Here is a 6,167-nt window from a genome sequence, read left to right as displayed (position 1 = left end):
CAATTAGATTCATTGCTTGTGAAGTATGTGACTTACATAATAACTTGGTTTTTTTGCCTTATCTTCGTTTATGCTCCAGCTCAACCGTCTAAAAAGGCGGATTTTTGGAGTGAGTTGGAAAATTTTGTCCTAAACCTTGAGTTGCCTTTCTTATTACTAGGAGATCTCAACGAGATTAAAAGTCCTAGTGAAAAAGAAGGTGGTGCAAAGGTTACCAATGCGCGGTGTGTGAGACTAAATAAGTTCCTAAACAATACAAATTGTGTATACCTCCCCTTTTCCGGTAATTTTTTTACTTGGAGAAAAAAAGAAAAATGGCTCTGAAAATATTTTTGAAATTCTAAATAGAGCCTTAGCCTCTCCAAATTGGATTAGTAGTTATCCAAACTTACAGTTTGTGCACCATGCTTTCACTAGCTCCGACCATTGTCCTATCTCCGTGAAATTTCACGAGCAAGCTCATAAAAAGCACCTCCTTTTCGTTTTTGAACTCATGTGGACTCTTCGAAATGACTTCACTAAGATGGTTAAAAGTAGTTGGCAATACCAATTTCGTGGATCTTATATGTTCTGTCTCTCTCAAAAATGCAAATTACTAAAGCAAAAGGCTAAGAAATGGAATCAATCTACCTTTGGAAATATTTTTAGACAACTTTCAATTGCTGAAAAAAAGTTAGAGAATATTCAAAACCAACTTGGTTCATCCCATGTTACGGTTTTAGAAGTAGCGCAGTTGAAATGGCTGAAAAAACAAGATGCTCTACTTGACTATAAACGCATTTATTGGCAACAGAAAACTCGTATAGATAAAGCTAAGTTTGGAGATAATAACACCAAGTACTTTCAAAACCACGCCACTATTAGACGTAGTAGGAATGGAATTAAGCAGTTCATAAATAGGAACGGTGCTTGTATTACTGACCGAGAACTCATTAAACAAGAAATATCTGACGAATTTAAAATTAGATTCACAAAAAATCAACTTTGTCTTTTTGACAAAAATGAGGACTTTAAGTCGATTAGTGGATTAATTACAGACGAAGATAACGAATTTCTTACAAGTAATGTTAGTATGGAAGAGGTTAAACAAACTGTATTTAATTTAGCCGCAAACAAATGTCCAGGTCCTGATGGTTTCCCTATAGAGTTCTTTCAAAAATATTGGGATATTGTAGGAAATTCTGTAACTAAATATGTAACACCCCGGCCCAAACCGGGTCGGGAGCGGTTACTTATGATAGCTCACCAGGCTGTGTACATGGCCCACAGATCAACACGGGTCCTTTATAGCGCATTTTGTCCTCACTCATACGCATCTCGGGAACCTTCCCAGGAGGTCACCCATCCTAAGACTACTCCCAGCAAAGCACGCTTAACTTTGGAGTTCTTTCGCATGGATGACCATAAAAGAAAGTGCACTTTGTTGATATGAGTAGTACTTTCAATCCCTTTAAGCACTAGTCATTTAAGCCTATAACTGGACGTCTTCAATTACCGTGGGGTGTTACAAAATCAGTTCTAGCTTTTTCCATTCGAGTAAAATATTGAAAGAAATAAATCATACTTTCATAGCATTAATTCCTAATATTGATAATCCTCAAACAGCAAACCATTTTCGCCCTATTAGTCTTTGCTCAACAATCTATAAAATTATTTCGAAAATTATGGGCACTCGTCTTTTACACCTAATCGTTTTATTCAAGATAATATCCGTATTGCCCACGAAATTTTCAACTCTTTTAAGCGTAAAAAAGATAAAGGTGGTTGGATTGCTATTAAACTTGATATGGAGAAAGCATATGACCGACTAGAATGAAACTTTATTGAGGAAACTTTTAGACAAATGGGTTTCAATGATATTTGGATTTCGTGGACTATGGAATGTATAAAAACTGTCTTGTTCTCGATGTTAGTAAACGGAACACCGGGTGACGTTTTTACACCCACTCGAGGCATTAGACAGGGAGACCCACTCTCGCCGTATATATTCATTATGTGCGCCGAGGTTCTAGCAAGATCTCTACAAAAAAAAATAGTGATCTTAGTTCTAGTGATATTGGTATTAGAATTGGATCTGGGGTGGAGAAAATCCCTTTTCTCACTTTTGCGGATGATACTATCATTTTCGCTAAAGCCTCTAATCAGAGTTGTAGAACCATTAAGTCTATTTTAGATAAATTTTGCACGATATCAGGACAATTTATCAATTTTGACAAATCCACCTTTCAATGCACTAGAAATATTGACCGGCCTCTTTGAGAATCCTTTAGAGGTATTCTCCGTATGAACGAGGAAGCTCACCTAGGTAAGTACTTAGGATGTCCTATCATTGATAGTAGAGTTACTAAAAATAATTTCGACAGTATTATTCATTCTTCTCACAATCAATTATCAAAATGGAAAGCGATTATTTATCACAAGCAGGTAGACTAGTTCTGATCAATGCAAATTTAGCCTCAAAAGGAACTTTTCAAATGCAAAGCTTCCTTCTTCCCTCATCAATCCATAAAAGATTGGATAAGATTAATAGAGATTTTCTCTGGAACAAGAATCCTTCTCAACGATCCCCTAATTTGATTGGTTGGCAAAAAGTTTGTTTACCGAAATCTTTAGGTGGACTAGGAATAAAAACGTCTGAAGCAGCTAACAAAGCTCTCCAAATGAAACTCTTATGGAAGATTCTTATGGATAAGGAAAATATATGGGTCAAAGTGATAACTAAAAAATATTTGAGAAATTGTTCACTTTTTGACCATAAGCCAAACTCAGTATCTTCTTGGCAATGGCGTAAGCTTATGAGCCTTCGAAATCTCTTTAGAAAAGGACTAAGATGGCAGGTAGGTAATGGTAGAAACATTAAGTTTTGGTCTGATAATTGGGTTTTTTCACACCCACTTACTAGCAGTATGGTTGATGATAATAGTAACCATGATCCTAATCTTTTGGTTAAAGATTTCATAACCACAGACAAACAATGAGATGTTTGTAAATTATCCAGTTTAGTGAATAACGACATTGTTAATCAGATTACTAACATTCCTCTGCCACGTAATGATATTCCAGATACCCTCATTTGGGGGTTGTCCGTAGATGGAAATTTCTCTACCAAAACAGCAACTTGGTTAGCGCAAGGTTTGTTCGATCAAACTCTTGACAATTGTGAATTTCAGTGGATTTGGAAATTGAATATTCCTCTAAAATTGAAATTTTTTCTTTGGAAAGCCTGTGTTGACGGCCTTCTGACGAAAAAGTAGACTTCTCAAGAGTCATATTGATGTCCCACATCATTGTGTTCTGTGCAACAATTCTATTGAAAATAAAGATCATTTCTTTTACGAATGTCCCTTGATTGGGTCTGTCATCCAAGACCTGAACATTTATTAGTTTCAACGAGTTTTTGTCAAATTATGATAATATTACAAGTCAAAGTTTTCTAACGAAACTTAATTATCTCAAAGATTTAATTCCAAAAGATGATTTCATTAAGATTATTTTTATTTGGTGGAATGCATGGTGTAACACCTCCATACTCCAAGTGCCTTACCAGGACCACTCAGGTATGAAGACATTACCATCTCGGTTACCCGAGGCAATGATAATCAAATAAACAATGAAGAAACTACGTTTAAATATAAATACTTAGTGAAGAGTTACAATTCTCAAAACCAAACCAAAAGTGTAATACATGTTCTCAAACTGACTGTTCTAACTGAAATGTAAATAAACTAATAAGCTACAGCGGAAGACTCCTATCATCATGTCGTGGCAATCCCAGCTATCCCAGACTCATCTCATCATACCGCTCAATATCGCTCACCATCCCCGAATGGATCACCGCAGTTTACAAAACAACAACCGGGTCAATTACTAATCACACAATTCAATATATATATCAATAATAAGATAAAGCAGACGACTTAACTGTCACACACACACAACCAATTCCAATCATCTCAATCATCGATCGTCCACTTTGGACCACCCCGCCGATGGGGGACCGCGGCCTGCACCCACCAAATCCCCGCTCCACATAGTGAGCGATAACCCTGTCCATTAATGTGCATATCCCTTCTGTGGCGGGTTCCATAGAAGGCGAAACTAGGGCGTGAAGCCACTCCCGCAAGTGACCCCACTCAGCCGAGGACACGCCTCGAGAACCATAGACAACAATCACAATGACAATCACAATCACGACCGTCACAATATAATTACTATATCAAACAATCAATCTCAACACATCAACCAACATCCCATTATGGGACTAATACTGAGTAGGAAATCCTACCTGGAAAGCACACCGTCGGACGGTCTCTCTACCGCGTGTCAAAAGCTTCCTCTATGAGACCTCCTCCTATCATACAACATATAAATGCTACCCAACTACATACTACTCAAAAACCCCCAAATCCCTATATCAGGGTTTAACCAAATTAAAGGAAATACAATAAAAAGGGTACATAGATCTTACCCTTGACGCAAGGAACTCGACGGTATAATCAACGCTAAGAACTGACCTTCCAAACTCCGGGGATTGCTAATAATGCGATTAGGATGAAGAACTTGCTTGCTTTCTCTCTTAAACAGTAAATTAGGTTTTGCAAAAGTGATTTAGAAACAATGACGGAAGGTTATATATCTTAATCGCATAATTAACAAAACCCGAGAAAACTCCTCAGTAAAACCGCTACTCGATCGAGTACCCAAGGTACTCGATCGAGTACCCCCTTACTCGATCGAGTGCCCCAGCTACTCGATCGAGTACCCAACAGGTCAGAAACTTTTCTAAAACGCAACTTACCCTTACTCGACAGAGTAAGGCCTACTTGATAGAGTACCCCAAGACTTATAAATACGGAGTATTACAGTCTTCCCTCCTTAAAAAGAACTTCGTCCCCGAAGTTCAAACCACTACTAAACAAAGGTACTCCCACAACACTTCCGACTCAACAATCAAAACAAAATTCAACATAAAACATGTCACTAACCCAACTCATCCCGACAAACATACCGACGCAACATACAAAAAGAAGTATAAAACACTTAAAAACTGTTCGCGATCATCTCCTACCCCCCTAAAAGAAACAAGGTTACGTCCCCGTAACCATACATACCTGATCAAAAAGGAAAGGGTAACGCTCTTTCATAGCTTCCTCTGGCTCCCATGTAGCTTCCTCGGTCTCGTGGTTAGACCAAAGGATCTTAAGCAGAACTGTCTCACCACTCCTAGTCTTTCTAACCTTTCGGTCAAGAATCTGCTTAGGCACCTCAAGATATGATAAGGACTCATCTAGCTCTAAGTTCTCTGCCTCTAACACATGTGACGGATCACTCACATACTTCGCGCATGCGATACATGAAACACATTATGCACTCTCTCTAACGTTTGGTAAAGCCGGACGATATGCAACTTCCCCAACTCGCTCTAAGATCTCATAAGGCCCGATAAACTTCTGACTTAGCTTGCCTTTCTTCCCAAATCTCATAACCCCACGCATAGGAGACACTTTCAAAAGAACCTTGTCCCCCACTTGAAACTCTATGTCCCTGCGATGTAGATCTGCATAACTCTTTTGCCTATCTTGAGTCGCTCTCATCCGTTCCTCGATCATCTTAATCTGTTCCACCATCTCATGCACCATCTCTGGTCCTAAAACCACTGCCTCAGCACTATCGTCCCAACAGATTGGATTCCTACATCTCCTCCCATACAAAGCCTCAAACGGTGCCATGCCAATACTAGTGTGATAGCTGTTATTATAAGAAAATTCTATCAAGTCCAACCTCTGTTCCCAGCTACCACCAAAGTCCATCACACAAGCTCGCAACATATCCTCAAGAGTCTTGATTGTTCTCTCAATCTGTCCGTCTGTCGCAGGATGAAATGCTGTACTCATCTTCAAAGTTGTTCCCAACGATTCCTGCAACTTCTTCCAAAACCTTGATATAAATCTCGCATCTCTGTCAGACACTATGTCCTTAGGGACTCCATGTAACTTAAGCACGTTCTTTCGATAGGCCATAGCCAATTGTGCCTTAGTCCATGTATCTTTCATTGGAACAAAGTGAGCTGACTTGGTAAGTCGATCCACTATTACCCAAATCATGTTGTTACCTTGTTGACTCTTTGGCAAACCTACAATGAAATCCATGGAAATGGATTCCCACTT

Source organism: Silene latifolia, chromosome 10 (genome assembly GCF_048544455.1).
Source record: "Silene latifolia isolate original U9 population chromosome 10, ASM4854445v1, whole genome shotgun sequence".
In the NCBI taxonomy this organism is placed as follows: Eukaryota; Viridiplantae; Streptophyta; class Magnoliopsida; order Caryophyllales; family Caryophyllaceae; genus Silene; species Silene latifolia.
This window is presented reverse-complemented; position numbering follows the sequence as displayed.